Source organism: Cibotium barometz, chromosome 63, assembly GCF_041138505.1.
Source record: "Cibotium barometz isolate CiBa-2024 chromosome 63, ASM4113850v1, whole genome shotgun sequence".
Lineage (NCBI taxonomy): Eukaryota > Viridiplantae > Streptophyta > Polypodiopsida > Cyatheales > Cibotiaceae > Cibotium > Cibotium barometz.
The window spans coordinates 15,763,930-15,781,156 of NC_141108.1; the positions used below are offsets into that span (position 1 = coordinate 15,763,930).

The 17,227-nt window shown below is 45.0% G+C and overlaps 1 protein-coding gene across 5 annotated transcripts in view; it reads left to right on the top strand.

Annotated features, from left to right (window-relative positions):
* LOC147603754 (Metallo-hydrolase/oxidoreductase superfamily protein) overlaps positions 1 to 17,227 on the top strand; it is a 128,004-nt gene that overhangs the window by 20,074 nt on the left and 90,703 nt on the right. The window lies entirely within an intron of this gene.

Here is a 17,227-nt window from a genome sequence, read left to right on the forward strand (position 1 = left end):
GGGGAGATGTCCATTTATGAGTAAAAAGGGAGGATCAGGTCCTGGACATTAAGTCTTGTCCGCCTCGGGACTTCAGTGAGTGTGAACTTGGAAGCGGTCATAATCTATAAGTGACTTTTGGGCGCCCAAACTTTAATGAAGTGGGAACGCACTCACTTATAAATATTGGCTAAGTCCTAAGGGCTATTTGAGCCTAGATTGGGTAATACTTACCACCTATTCACATGCCACACAACCATGTCAGCAGACAGTTTCACACGCACGGTTCACGGGCGGGCGTCCCCTAACCCGGAACTACACATAGGTCATGCAGGCATGAAAACAGCATGCAATTTCATTTGCAGGCAAGCACATAAAGATGCTATGCAATGCAGCATTGGCATGAGCAATTTCCGTTCATGAAACCATATAAGACCAGGCGTTTCTAGGCAAGTATATGCGATACCAGACCCAGTGGAAAGCCAATCCTCTAGGCGTTTCCGGGCATGTACGCAAAGGCACAAGTCCCAGCGAAAAGCCAAGTCCTCCAGATATTCCGGGCATGATAACGTTAAGTCCCAGCGGAATATCATATCCAACTATACAGCATGACACGTGTCAATCACATGCATAGGCACATTCCATAAGCCATGGACACCAATCCGATATGTACATAGTGTGAAAGCAAGAGTGAACCATTCGGGTGGCCAAATGGTGATATTCCCCCCTCCCTCCCCCCGCTTCTTAACAGTTGTCCGTAACTGAAATGCATCCAAATATGTCTGAAGCACATGCGGGCAATCTTTGAAGAACTATTCATCTACCCATTCAGCATCAATGGGAAGATAGTTCTTAAACTTCACAAGGTAACGTCTCACAACTTTGCCTGCAGCAAGCTTGCGTTCCTTGTGATACACAATCTGCTCTGGCTGCAGATCTCCTCAAGCTCATCCACTTCTGGTGGATCCTCAATGACCATTTCACTGGTCTCCGGCCCTACATACTTGCGAAGGAGACTCAGATGAAAAGCATTGTGTATGTGCCAATGACTAGGTAATGCCAATCTGAAAGCCAGTTCATTGATCTTCTCGATCACTCGAAAAGGCCCATAGTACCTGGTTGCAAGCTTAGGATATGCACCCTCTTTGCCAGGCCTCTTTGCAAGTCTTGCTTTCTCAAATTTCAGCAATACCCAATCATTCTCTTTAACATCCAATTGCCTTCCATGCTTGTCGGCAGCCTTTTTATGCTTGTCTTGTGACCTTGCAATGGCTGTCCGCACCTGAGCAAAAGCAATATCCAAGTCTCTTACATACTCATCAGCTGCAAATATCTCATCCTTTGTGCGAAGGATGGGTGGCAAAACCACCTTACCATAAACAATCTCAAACGGGGCCTTTCCCGTAGATGCATGCACTGTGTTGTTGTATGCGAATTCCACGAGCGGTAAGTACTTCTCCCAAGAAGACTTCTGATCCGCCACATAACATTTCAAGAGATCCAACACGGCTGAATTTTCAGCCTCACTTTGCCCATCCGTTTGAGGGTGATAAGCTGATGAGAAGTCCAATTTGGTGCCCATATTATCAAATAAGGCCCGCCAAAAGAGACTTGTAGTCCTGGGATCTCTATCCCCCACAATGGACTTCGGCATTCCATGATGTTTGAACACTTGTGCAAGATATATTTTAACCATATGGACAGCTTTGATGGTCTTTTTGACCGTTAAGAAATGAGCTTGCTTGCTAAACCTGTCCACAATTATCCAAATTGCATCATTACCCTGTTGGGTACGTGGCAAGTCCATAATGAAATCCATTGTAATATTTTCCCATGGCTGCATGGGAATAGGCAATGGCTGAAGCAAACCTGGTGCCTTTTGCCTATCAAATTTGACCTTTTGACAGGTGATACATGCACGTACATGTGCCTCTATGTCCTTCTGCATACCTGGCCAAAAGAAATACCGCTCAATCATGTGCGTAGTAGGCATTATGCCTTTATGACCAGCATATGGAGGAGCATGGCACTCATCCAAAACCTTTTGCCTTATGTCAGACACCACACATTGGCAATTATCTTTCATGAGATAACCCTCTTTGATCACATATGAGGCATGTGCATGACCAGTCATCAAATCAACCCAAATAGTGGCAAAATCAGCATCCGTATGATACAAATCACGCATGGTAGACAAGTCCCCATGAGAGGCAACCGAGATAGCTGCTACATACGGCTTTCGTGACAATGCATCGGCCACTACATTCTTCTTTCCCGGGGTGTGCAAGATCTGAAAATGAAAAGAGGAAATTGGCCATCCTCATATGCTTCTCTGATAACTTAGTTTGAGTAAGAAAATACCTCAAACTCTGGTGATCTGTCTTCACAGTGAAATCAGCCCCAAGAAGATAGTGTTTCCATATAGTAAGTGCATGAATTACAGCCAAGAGCTCTTTCTCATATATGCCAAGAGATAGCTCCGCATCATGCAACCTACGGCTGTCATAAGCCACGGCATGTCCCTCTTGATTAAGGACAGCCCCTATGCAATTTCCAGATGCATCACATTCCACACAAAAAGGCTTTTGCAAATCCGAAACGATCAACACTGGACCATGAGTAGTTGCATCTTTCAATTTGAGGAATGCATCTCTCTCTACATTAGTCCATTTGAACACGGCCTTCTTCTTTGTCAAATCATGCAAAGGAGAAGCAATCCATGCAAAGTGCCGAATGAACCTGCGGTAGTAAGAGCATAATCCAAGAAAACTACGGATCTCATGCAGTGAACTCAATTTAGGCCAATTCCGAATTGCATCAATCTTTGCAGGATCCATCCGCACTCCATCTTTGGACACAATATGCCCAAGATAATGTATCTCTAACAAGAAGAACTCACTCTTCTTTGCATTTATGAAGAGTTTATGCTTATGGAACTCTTCAAAAACAATAGCCAAATGAGCTTTATGCTCTTCTTCGGTCTTCGAGAAGACTAGGATGTCATCAAAGAAGACACCTGTAAATTTCATGTACCCACGGAATATGCGATCCATCATTCTATTGAATGTAGCCGGGGCATTTGTAAGACCAAAAGGCATAACAAGATACTCATAAAGCCCAAATGCTGTCATGAAAGCAGTTTTGTGTACATCCTCAGGCACTACACGCACTTGATGATATCCACTCTTGAGATCAATTCGGCTAAAGTATGCCGATCCATCCAACTTGTCAAGGATGTCGTCTATGCGTGGAATCGAAAACCGATTCTTGACGGTAAGCTTATTCAAAGCTCTATAATGCACACACATACGAAAGGATCCATCCTTCTTTTGAACTAAGAGGACGGGTGAACAATATGGGGAAGAGCTTGGCTGAACCAAACCCTTCTCAAGAAGCTCATTTACTTGCTTCATGATCTCCTCTTTTTGGGATGCACTTACATGATAGGTTGGCCTATTAGGTGGTGAGCTACCCGGCACAAGATCAATGCGATGATCTTCCGGTCGTACAGGTGGTAACTCATTTGGTAACTCATCAGCAAAACAATCATTGTGCTCTTGCAAAAATTTCAGCCTATCATTACAAAGAGTGTTTACATGTACATTATTTTCCTCAACAGGATCTCGTACAAAAATCAAGTACGCAAAAATACTCTTTTTCATTACTTTCTTAATTTGTACATGAGATACAAGGGGAATGGTATCACCCTCTTCACCAGCATCAATTACATGTTCTCGGCCTTTATGCATGAAGGTGATCCTGTTAGTCTTGTAAGCCTTGCACGGATCAATACGTGTATGCCAAGGCTTTCCAAGCAATACATCACAGCCATTCAAAGGCGCCACAAGAAAATCCTCATGATCCACATAGCCTTGAATGTGTATGCGCAACTTGCCAAAAATAGGCATGACCTGCACTTCTCTATCAACAAAGGTAGCCCCTGCTTCAATTTGAGGACCCATGTCCTCCACTTCAATACCCAAAGCAGCTGCCATCTGAGTGGATATGAAATTCTCCGTTGCACAATCATCAAACATAAACAAAGCGGGCTGATTCTTGAGTTGTCCCCAAGCTTTGCATACAACCCTATCTTTGCTATCATGTGAAGTGTTGCCCTGCACATCCGGAACCATATGCACATTAGGCTTCGGTACATTAGCATTTTCAGCTTTGTTCTTCTTATTTGGGCCATGTGCTCAGTGCTGCCACAAGTAAAGCATTTGCCTTCACGCATATATTGCTCCTTCTTCTCAGCACTAAGACCAAAGTTTGCCGGCTTATAAGGACGCTTTTTAGCAAACTTATTTTCAGCTTTTGGACCCAATTTGGCTTGGTTTTGGTCCCTTTTAGGTGGCTGTCCATCATTTTGCATGTTTTGGACAGCCCTCTCTTTGCCTTGAAATGAGGGTTTAGCCTTATTGGATCGACTCAATTTGAGTTCCAATTGCTCGGTGGCGGTGGCGGCTGCGATTAATTGGTGTAAGGTATGACCAGGATACATTTGTAATCCCGCTTTGTACACGGGTTGCAATCCCGATTGAAACCTTCTCTTCCTTTCCGCCTCGGTGACATGCATAAATGGAGACACCTCCAAGAGCACTTTCCAAAACTTTTGTACATATGCATTTACCGATTCCCCCTCATTTTGCTTTACCCAATCCCACTTCATTGTTATTTCATTCAATGCATTGGGAGGCAAGAATTGAGCATAGAACCTCTCCTTGAACTTTTCCCATGATCTAACAGGATTCGGTGAGAGCTTCTCCGTGAGCCACCAATGGGCAGCAGTGCCTTTCATGAACATGCTTACATGCCGGATCATGGATTTCTGAGTGAAATCCTCATCACTGAAAGCAATATCAAACTGGGCAATAAAAGCAAGTGCCTTTGATGCATCATATTCTCCATGATATGTGTCAAACTTCACAGATTTGTCTCCGGCTTTGAAGTCAGGAGACTTTGATGCATGTGTGTGCATCTCAACATGTTTTCCCCCATGTTTGTCCATTGGGACAGCCCCTGTGATTGGTATCATTTTAGGACCAAAAGGTGATGCATAAGGCATAGATACATGTGCCCTGTAAGCATGAGGCATGGCTGGCCCTTCAACATGCATTGATACATTTTCAGCCATAACTTCTCCCTCACGAGCACACTCCAAGGCATGAGTGGCATGAGAGATACGCGGAATACCCGCACCAACAGAAAATTGCAGCCCATGTTGCATGTGTTGTGCATGCACATTTTCAGCCGGCAATGGCATTTGACATACATTTTGACCACTGCCATAAACATTGTATCCTTCACGGGCTACATGAGGTATTCGTGCATGGCGTGAAGTCACTGATTGTTCCTCTCCCATAGCATGGAGATTTATCCTCTTAGACATAAGTTCTTGTTCGGGCACCAGTGGGGATTCCAAGACATGTGGAATGGTTGCCTTTTTTGCATAGGCATCCTCGGTACGAGCCAAGTATGCACGTGCTGCATCCCTCGGTTGCATGTGCAACTCTTGAGCAATCATTGCCATTGCATGATCCATATAAGATTCAGCTTTCTTGGCCTTCAAACGATCATGTATCAATGGAGCCTCGCGGCGATAGAGATTCAATTCTTCTTGTTGTGCATGGAGAAGAGCCTGCATACGAGTAAGTTCAACCCTCAAGACTATGGACTCTTCTTCTTGCATCTTCTCTTTGCCACGGGACGGCTGTCCCACATATTCATGTTCCCTATTATGCACCACATGAGTTTGCTCATCCTGTAAAGCATTGGAGGCATGCATTTCATTGTCCCTGTCTCTTGTATTAGCATCTGCAACATTCATTGTATGGCTGTCCATAATGTTCTAAGTGTAGAGATAGCTAGTGTTCACGGTGATCGTCTCTCACGATAGAAGTGAAAGAGAACCGTATGCTCTGATACCAATGTAACTTGGTTGAACACAATGCTAATCAATACACTTAAATACACTAAGATTTGAAGGACACTTGCTCAAATACAAGAAGTAAATTGCTGAATTGACAAGAGACACACAATGGCCGGAACGGCCGACCCCTCCCTTGAGTAAATTGTATTACTATTGGAGAAATTCAATCCATAGTTTCACGGGCATCCATTGCCAAATCCTCCATGCCAATGCATATGAAATTCAGCATTTAGAAAACAATGGTATGTCGATGTAGATCACCAAGGAGCTGCCTTGATGCCCGGCCCGACTTCAGTGCCCATATTCTCTACCATTGGCTCTATGTTCTACCAAGCAAGGTAGCAACATCTTCAAGAGCACATAGGACAAGAGAAATACTACACAGGGCGGCTAAACAAGGAGTCCTGCCCTTCTACTGAATAAGTAATGACAACACATTGTCCAATTAGCTTACCAGTCTTCATAGAAGTTGTTGCAAGCGGAAGCCTTCGCGTTGGAAGCTTTAGAAGTGTTGATATCTTCGATTTGCCGCAATCCTTCGCGACAAAAGTCTTCAAGAGGATGAAGGGAATCCTGGGAAAGCTTCCCCTATGGTTCAATTTGAGAAAGGAAGATTGAAATTAGGGTTTTCAGCAAAAAGACCAGAAATTACAGCAAAAATGAGAGCTATTTTGCTGAATTTCAGACATTGGGAGTGAGTAGGAGAGTGATTAGCACTTGGAAACACTCTTGGAAGCTTGGAAAACACCCTAGCAAGTTGGGTATGGCTATGGAGAGCTTGGAAATGGAGAGAAATGGTGGAAAAACAGAGTTTTCAGCCTCCAAAAATCCTCATGAAGAGAAAACACGAATTTTCTCTTAATAAGTAAGTGAATTGGGGTCCAATCAGGTGAAGGGACATGGGGAGATGTCCATTTATGAGTAAAAAGGGAGGATCAGGTCCTGGACATTGAGTCTTGTCCGCCTCGGGACTTCAGTGAGTGTGAACTTGGAAGCGGTCATAATCTATAAGTGACTTTTGGGCGCCCAAACTTTAATGAAGTGGGAACGCACTCACTTATAAATATTGGCTAAGTCCTAAGGGCTATTTGAGCCTAGATTGGGTAATACTTACCACCTGTTCACATGCCACACAACCATGTCAGCAGACAGTTTCACACGCACGGTTCACGGGCGGGCGTCCCCTAACCCGGAACTACACATAGGTCATGCAGGCATGAAAACAGCATGCAATTTCATTTGCAGGCAAGCACATAAAGATGCTATGCAATGCAGCATTGGCATGAGCAATTTCCGTTCATGAAACCATATAAGACCAGGCGTTTCCAGGCAAGTATATGCGATACCAGACCCAGTGGAAAGCCAATCCTCTAGGCGAGTGACAATCCTCTCTATTGGGAGACCCCTCTCCCTGTTAGAAGTCATCTCGTGTCTAGATTTATACACCAGGGCCTTTGTTGTGGGTGTGCCGTCCCTTATGAGGTGTTTTCCCATTTTTCCCCACTCTCCGTATTTTTCCCCTATTTTTTCCCATTTTTCTGAGGCTTGGGAGGGCTGCCAGATGATGCCGGGAGCACCCCAGTGCTGGCCGACTGGATCTTCATCAGTCGTGGGCTTCAGGGCTGCTGGCCGACTGCCTTTTACCAGTAGTGGGCATCAGATAGCTGGCCGACTGCATTTATGCAGTCGTGGACCTCTTTCTTCAGTCGTGGACACTTTTAGTGCTGGCCGACTGCCCTTCCAGGGAGGTATATATAGGTCGTCAGCCCCCATGCCTTATTTGTATCATTATTCGGGATCTTCTTGTGTATATAGAGCAGAGTTACACGCCTACATCTGTCTCTCTCTTGTGCTGTTTTTCTGCCTGCGTTTTTGCTCTCGTGTTCCCAGATTTGGTCATCATCTCCGCTGCGTATTCTGACATGGTATCAGAGCCCTAGGCTCTAGATAGGTCTTGGGATTTGTGTGAGCAAGAGGGGGACTGTTTTGTGGCTGATTGGTGGACTGTTTTGGGCTGATCGGGAAGAGGAGAAGCAAGAGGAAGGCGGGCTGAATTGCTGGACAGCCACTTGCAGGTTTTATTTCTTCTTTGTTCCCACCCACCCACCCTTTTCAGAGTACATCCCCGCTATGGCAGATCTGTTTGAGATGGCCGAGAGACATGTGAAGATCCCGACACTCCCCACGTTCCCGGTGGACCGTCAGTTGGACGGGAGCAACTACGGCATATGGAAGGTGATGATGGAATCTGTTCTGGAGTCGTACGACCTTGCCGATTTCGTCGTTGTTGGTGTTCCACGGCCGGAAGTAGAGGAAGGGGAGTTACCGTCAACCCGAAAGGACCGGGAGGCCCAGACGCAGATGTGGGATCGCGTCAACGCCAGGGTCCGTTCGTTTATTTTCCTCAACTGCACACCGCAGGTAATCAATCATATAAAGCATATGACGCTGGCCAGAGGTATATGGCAGCATTTGGCTTCTCTGTACAATAGGGTATCACCCATGAAGAGGATTTCTTTGGAAGTACAGATGCGGGTTATGAGCCCTGCAAAGTCCGTGACGATGCGGGAGCATATTAACAAGCTGCAGGCTCTTCAGCAAGAAGTTCTTCAGGCTGGGAAGGAGATATCGTCAGAGGACATGGCCATCACGTTGCTGTCACATTTGCTCTCTTCGTACTCATCATTTTACTCGTCGTTGATTACCAGTGGTGGCAGGCTCAGCACCATCACGTGGGAGGAGCTTGTGCCCATGGTCCTGGACCAGGAGGAACGATTCACGAACCCTCCTCAGGGTGGAGGTTCGGAGGCCTTAACTGGCCAACGGTCGAAAGGCCGTAACTCGGGCAAAGGGAAGGCTTCATCGGAGAAGTCTTCTGAGAAGAAGTCCGACGCTGACCGCGAGAAGCTGAAGGCAGAGAGGACCTGTAATGATTGTGGCGAGAAAGGCCACTACTGGAGGCAGTGTCCCAAGCGGAAGACCGAGAAGGGTGAAGACTCCTCAGCAATCACGAAGACTCCGGCTTTTGTGCACCTGGAGGTGATGGACACCGATGTTTCATTTTCTTCAGGCAGGGAGGAGATTGGAGGACTCTCCGCAACGGATACTCGGGAGTGGATTCTCGATAGTGGTGCTTCCAGGCACATGACTCCTTCCCGTTCCGGTTTACAGGATCTCTACAGGCTTTCTGGTCATATTCTTACTGGGGATACGTCCACTATCCCAGTTCACAGCAGTGAGGGCAGGATGGAGATAGTTCCCGATGGCAGAGGGGGGAAGCATTCCTCCCAGGTGTTGTATGTTCCGGCACTTGGTTTTCATCTGTTGTCAGTGCATCAGGTTTGCAAGACTGGCGTACGGGTGGAGTTTGATGAGCATTTTGTTGCTCTCCGGGACAAAGCAACAGGCCAAGTGGTTTGGGAAGGTGGAGTGGAGAATGGAGTCTACAGGCTTTCAGCACTCTCTCTCCCAGGTCCTCAGGATTGTGATGAGTGGCAGTCTGGTAATGGCTACTCAAGTGTGGATACGCTGCAGGTGCGGGCTTTCCGAGACCAGGTGGTGGATAGCTTGCCAGCAGCAGTTGGCAGGAACTTTCCAGTACTGAGGTTGGTAGTTCTTGTGTTAGTGAGTCAGAGGAAGCTGAACAGGTCACTTATGCTCTGATGTCTCGTCGTGTTCGGGACATAGAACTTCCAGTAGTTGAGGATGTTCTTTCCACGGGGACCTTTCGGAAAGCCAAGCAGGTGGCAGGTGCTTACTTGCAGAAGGAGGCGGTTTCTCCAGGCTTTCTGGTTCCGGATTCAGAGGGGGTGGTTGACAGGTTTCATCAGGTTTCCAGGACTTGCTTGTGCACCGTAACAGGTGTTGATCCTTGTGAGCAGTGTGATGTCTCTGTGACTCAGAAGCTGTATGGTTCATTGATCTGGTTGATGGACACCGGATTGGACGGAAGCTTCCTGATGAGGCAGTTGAGCTCTTGGTTGCAGATGTCTCTTTGTGAGGCAGGATTGCGTTTCCTGTGGTTTCTGCAGCATGCGAAGGATCATGGACTCTTGTACACAGGAGGGGGATTGTTGGATGGAGTCCGACTCCGCGGTTGGAGTGACTCGGTTTGGGGAGGAGATCCGGACACGAGGAGATCTACTTATGCCCCAGGAGCAGTTTTACGGAGCAGCAGGAGGTTACATTGCAGGTTTGGGCTTCCACTGGAGGAACCCATGGTCATCCAGAGGCACTTTGTTCGTGAACAGATCGTTGCTGATGACATCTTGCTGGAGTTCTGTTCGACGGAGGACAGTACAGTGGACCTCTTCACGAAGTCGCTCTCAGGATTTGCTCAGGCGGCACCCCAGCTCCCAGTGGTTGGTTACACAGCCAGGAGCTGAGAGGGGGTGTTAGAAGTCATCTCCTGTCTAGATTTATACACCAGGGCCTTTGTTGTGGGTGTGCCCGCCCTTATGAGGTGTTTTCCCATTTTTCCCCACTCTCCGTATTTTTCCCCTATTTTTTCCCATTTTTCTGAGACTTGGGAGGGCTGCCAGATGATGCCGGGAGCACCCCAGTGCTGGCCGACTGGATCTTCATCAGTCGTGGGCTTCAGGGCTGCTGGCCGACTGCCTTTTACCAGTAGTGGGCATCAGATAGCTGGCCGACTGCATTTATGCAGTCGTGGACCTCTTTCTTCAGTCGTGGACACTTTTAGTGCTGGCCGACTGCCCTTCCAGGGAGGTATATATAGGTCCTCAGCCCCCATGCCTTATTTGTATCATTATTCGGGATCTTCTTGTGTATATAGAGCAGAGTTACACGCCTACATCTGTCTCTCTCTTGTGCTGTTTTTCTGCCTGCGTTTTTGCTCTTGTGTTCCCAGATTTGGTCATCATCTCTGCTGCGTATTCTGACACCCCCAAGGTAGAGTTGCACACATGAATTTACGACAAACGAGTGACAATCCAAACTATATAGCCCATTGCATGCATAGGCTCAATCCAGGTGAGATAAAATGTGTGGTTGACGGATGTCTACTTGTTTGACGTGTCACAAAAATGACCTACTTTCTTCCCTATTTATCTATAATCTTTGAATTTTATATGGGAGTTTAGACACATTGCCCCTCTCGTAGACTGATGAAGGCTTCTGAGGGGTGTCCTGCATGCACCTTGAAACTAATGCCTCTTACACTCCTATAAGTAACAAATCTAAAGAATCTCATTGTATTCTTTTTCTATAGAGGAAGTTATTGTTGGGACTGGGGTTTGGAGCAGCAACAACAGCTACACACACAACTCAATCCTGAGCAAGAGAGAGAGAGAGGCATGAGTAGAAGCAATCTTTATTTTTGCCAAAATGCTACCAATAGGAGGTACTCCTGCAATGCAATGCCAAAAGAAGACTCTCTATTTGAGAGGTAACTTGCTTTTCCATAGCCTTTGCAAAGTTTTTTCCCACCATATCGCTATCTTATTCATATTCCATAGCATATTTCCATGCTCCGAAAACCAAGGTGGTACTATAATCAATCGGTAGATCCTTGCTGCTGTGATATGCGAAAAAGGAAATTTCATAGAAACAAAAGTCTCCTCTTGATGGAATATCCAATCTTCCAAGCAGCAAAAGCGTGACAACCAAGGCGGTACTATAATCAATCGGTAGATCCTTTCTGTGATGATATGCGAAAAAGGAAATTTCATAGAAACAAAAGTCTCCTCTCGATGGAATATCCAATCTTCCAAGCAGCAAAAGCGAACGTATTGTAATAGGAGCAAGTTTGATAGGTGGTCAACATTGTGGCAATCATGAGAGTCCAATGCTATGTTTTTTTGCCTGAATGAATTTCTTGTCTAAGGAGGTCTTCCAGACCAGTGAACATATTGTAATAGGAGCAAGTTTGATAGGTTGTCAACATTGTGGTAATCATGAGAGTCCAATGCTATTGTTGAGCCAAAAAAGCTTGTAGCAGGGTTGCTTTGCGTGCTAATATATGATAATGAATATCAAGAACATCGAGACCACCATAGAGCTTGGGTGAGCATATTCTTTCAAATCTTAGAAGACGCAGTGCTTTCTGATGATGTTTTGTTCGCCATAAGACCTCCATGGTCTTTGACATAAAGCTGGAAATCTATTGTTTTGACCATATTAAAAGCGGCAAGAAGAATTGAATGTAAACCATAGGAATGGACCGAGTCACACTTGAAGAGGCCAAGTAGATAAGTGCCAGTCTCTACGTGACCCAGTCAACAGCAGTTCGATGAGACATATTTCAGCCTAGTGGATATCCAAGGTGTCGAACAATGTCGGTGGGCTGAATAATCTGTCCAAGCCATAAAATGCTATGCCAATCCATCTCCTTCAATGGTAGTAATTTTTATTTTCTAAAATTTATGAACAGGCATGCCGCCTTCCAAAGAGCTCAAGAGCTTGCGTAAGTACTTTAAGATCATTTGGTGTATTCTTAGGGAAGAAAAAGAGTCATAAGCATAAACTTGAGCAACCAAAGCACACCCATTTGGTAAATGCAACCCATGTAACTGCCTAGGATTAGTGAGTTTATCCATATAGAGCAGCAAAGGATGAGTGGCGATTGCATACAATAAAGCACTTAAGGGGCAGCCTTGTCTAACGGATTTTCCCAACACCCATTCAGAGGATGATCTTTTGCCTTATCAAATGCCGTGACCACGAGTATTGTCCTCTCGTGATGGTGAATTATTAAAATCATCACATAAAAAAGCATTAGTCATGCATGGATGCTGCATAAGATTTTGCTAGAGCAAGCACGATGAACAGATACCAAAGGAGCATAAACTGCTGCAAATTCAAAAGTTTGTCCATTTAAAATGCACTGTATAATGATCAGTCTACCATTTGGATCATTACAAGCCACTGTCACGTGCACGCCCATGCCATGGCTAATCTTTGGCATGAACAACATAACCCCCGATCATTAACCGTAGCATCAGTACCAGCATCATTAGTAGCCTTAGTATCACCATCATCATCATCATCACCATGAAAGGGGATGGAACCCTTGGCAGCCAGCAGAGGGTCCTACGCAGCTGGCAACCAAGTGCTAGAAAGAAGGGTATCAGGCGTGGATAACATGGTAGTTGAAGTGCAGCATTTTTGGGAGTTTTCTCCTTAATATCTTGTCTAGCAGCAGGCCGACAGCTTTTTGGACTGGCTGACCAGCTTCCTTTCACTCATTTATAAGGATCAAGTCATAATTCAGTTCATTAAGTCAATCAGTCACTCATTCATCATCATAGTCATTAATAGAAGTTATGTGAGGGGCCAGAGGTCAACCCCTTTTGGGGCTGACCAAGGGCCCAACCATGTACAGACTTTTCAGTCACCTTTTTGTACCATATAAAATACAAGGAAACCTGACATCAACTATCTCTTTGTTCTTCTCTCTCCTCTGACTTAATCATGTTTAAATCAAAATACAAGGAAACCTGACATCAACTATCTCTTTGTTCTTCTCTCTCCTCTGACTTAATCATGTTTAAATCAAAATCTTGTTCTTAATTAGGCTTAGGGTTGTGGATCAGTACAACAAAGACTTCCGCGTGTGCAACATTGGCATCAGAGCATTGAGGCTTAGCCCACTAAGCATAGTCCCAAGGAAGGTGCACAGATCCAGCGGGTATGTATGCAAAACTAGTACATCATTAAGCTCTAAGATTAGTTCCAAAAGCCTAGCAACTGGCATGATTAGTTCCGACAGGTGACCCACCACTGTGTTAAGGGTAAGGGATAGTAGGCATGGGGACAACAGTGAAACAGATGCTCAGTTCTTCAGCAAGACTTGGAAGTGGAGATCAGAAGTGGAAGGTGTTCAGACAAAAATATCAAAGTCAATGTCAAAGTTAGAAGTAGAAGTTTAAGGTGAGTAGTCTAGGGAGGAAGGATGACAAAGTGTCCACCCCAGCATCAAGTGTAGCGGGAGGGGAGGTCATGTGCACATCCTAAGCAGTTGGCAACCAAGCGCCAGAAAGAAGGACATCAGGTGTGGGCAACATGGCAGTTAAGTGCAATATTTTTGGGAGTTTTCTCCTTAATATCTTGTCCAACAGCTTTTTGGATTGGCCGACCAGCTTCCTTTCACTCATATATAAGCAGCAAGTCATAATCCAGCTCATTAAGTCAATCATTCACTCACTCATCATCATAGTCATCAGTAGAAGTTATGTAAGGGGCAAGAGGTCAGAACCCTTTGGGGCTGACCAAGGGCCCAACCATGGATTAGTACAACAAAGGCTTCCGTGCATGCAATAGCCACTACTGTGTGTAAAGCATGTCGTATAAGTACACAAACATTAGAAAAAGTAGTCAAGCTTGCATAATATATATCTTAGTCATGGAAAAAACCAGTTTTTCCAGCGAGAGCATGCTTATGTTCTTGTAGACACTATATCGGGTTTCATCCTATATACATAGTTCCAAAGTAATCTCCAAGTTTGCGGGTTATTTATCCCGTGTACATTGTACGTCAGGCATTTTATTGGTGCATGCATGTTCATGAGGTGAAAGCCATGTCAATATCGGCCCGCATGCTCTGTAATTTTCTTATTCCACCCTCAAGTACATTAGCCTACAACATTCCAGCATCAACATGGGTAGAAGTGGATGCCTTACTGTGGGATGTAGTGGCCTCTGTCCAAATGTAGGATTGCAAGTCAAGGTTTCACATGGATCATTTTTCTTGGATGGGGGGTTTGTGAACCCGTTGCATCCGGCATGCTTTTCTCTCTTGCAACAATAGGTTTCTAAGGTGGCTCAAGACGCACTTGTGCTTGCAATCCAGCTTAGGTTGGACACCCATATTAACCACAAGATGTGGATTAGCTGTCTTAAGGGAAGGGGATTTGGTTTGAGCCATCAAATCATTCATGATTGGAGCAGGAGGAATTGAATCAGCCGGAGGACGCAATGTCAGTGTGGGGCATTCAGTCCAAGTGCAGGTTGCAATGGTCGTGGTTTCACATGGATCATTTTTCTTGGATGGGGGGTTTGCGAACCCTTTGCATCCGGCATGCTCTTCTCTTGTGCAACAGTAGGTTTCTGAGGTGGCTCAAGATGCACTTGTGCTTGCGGTCCAGCTTAGTCTGGACACCCATATTAACCACAGGATGTGGATTAGCTATCTTAAGGGACGGGGATTTGGTTTGAGCCATCAAATCATTAATGATTGGCGCAGGAGGAACTAAATCAGCCAGAGGACGCAATGTCAGTGTGGGGCATTCAGAGGCCAGATGCCCGAACTTGTGACAAGTAAAACAAGCTCTTGCAAAAACTTCCTGTTTGAGTTCAAATCTTTTTTCCCCCATTTGTATATCATCGATTTCCATAGCAACAGATGGAGGCGTGGGTTTGTTAGTGTCCCAAAGTATACAGAATTGATTGCAATTTCGCATCACACAAGGCAAAGAGAACAATGCCTAATTGTTGAGCCAGGCCAAGCAGTGCCTCACTGAAATTTACTAGAAAATTGACTACCTCAACCCACACGGGTGTCATGAACCATTTTCTTGCCATAAAACAACGTTGCTTTTTCCAACGGTTGCTGTTTTTATGTGAGGTCCGTAAGCACCACTTCAAAAAATCCTTATGCAGCAGAAATTAGAATACATCCCATCTACATAACATGCTCCAAGCATATTTTTCAACTATCAAGCAATATCAATGGCTAAAGGCATTTTTCGTTAAAAAAACAAGATAATTGCACTCTCAGAAAAGTTCTCAACCTTGTGTGTAAGATTGTCTCAACCTTGCACTCTCAGAAAAGTTCTCAACCTTGGGTAAGATTGCACCACAACGGCGGCATGACGAGGCACAGATATGCCGTGAGTGTAGAAGCACACCCACTGGGAGAACTCCAAGCATGCATCTCCAAAGGAACAGGCGTTCTTTCAATGGCAAACCGCTCCTCCAAATCCCTCTTAAACATTTCCTCCACCATAGTAATGGTTTTTGTAAGTGCCGCAGATCATTACATACATGCGTAATCCATGGTGGTGGCTGCAGCCTCACATATAAATTCTTAGCCGATATAATATCCAAAGGCACCCTCAAAACTTTCCAGTCAGCTAGGCGGTTATGCATACAAAGCGGTGGTATTGGTGCAAAGAGGGGACAACAACTCATATATCTCACGCCACAAAGGTCTATAATTTATACCCAATCCAAAACTACGTTGAGCCATAGTAATGTTTCCAACCTGGTCCGCCACATTATGGATCTCAATTATTGCCAAGAAGAAAGCTGTCCTTGGCTGTGTGGAACCCAATGGGTGGGCAAGAGCCACAGTCCAATGTATGCTTTCAGCCCTCAACGAATTCCCTTGCACCATATCATGGCCATTCCATGTTACATGCTGTAAAACTTTCTTCCAGTCTTGAATAAGGTGCGTGCTCTATAGGCAGCAAGGTTCATTTTGTGTCTCTCTCCACACACACTTTTTTTTTGTGAAACCACTGGTTATATTAAATAGTAAACTGCACAGTCATAGTCACCCGAAGCGGGTGGAACTATGAGAACGAACTAGAAAAACTCTCTCCACACACACACACACACACACACACACACACACACACACAACTCAATCATAAGCAAGAGAGACAGAGGCACACGACTCGATGTAGATTATGTGATAATGAAACGAGCGCTAAGCACAAAAGATAAGGACACCCAATATGTGGATAAGAGGGTGTTCACATGTATGGGGAAAAGCCTCCTAAAGAGGGAAAAAGTGCCCCGGCCCCCAACTAGTCCCAAGTGTGTTCACACACATCACTACCATATATATGGCTACAAGTATGGAGGGATGAAGAACAGGGAATTTAACTAAATGATCTCATTGTATTCTTTTTCTATAGAGGAAGGTATGGAGGGAGAAAGGGAGAAGAAAAGGGAATTTAACTTCGTACAGTGGACTTGAAAGGATCATAAGACATTGATATCACACTCAAAGTTCAAACTTGGTGCACAGTGACTTAAAGAAGTACCAAAATGATAGGTTTACTAGAAAGTCGGCCAGGTAGATCATGATTAAAAAAAAGTGGCTAGGTAAGGCCACAAGGTGGAATAAACCTGATGTGATTACACTGTACGGGCATTCCTGGTGCCTAAATAAATGTCCAATAAAAGACTAGAAAGGCTCTAGAGAGCATTGTAAAAAAACCAACTACAAGAGAAAATGAAGCAGGTGTCTTGTGAACATATTAAAGAAGTATGTGGTTTGCTAAGTTTGTGTCACATGCATCCAGTTTTTTAGATGACAAAACCCTTTAAGATTTTGTAAGCTCGCTCATAGTC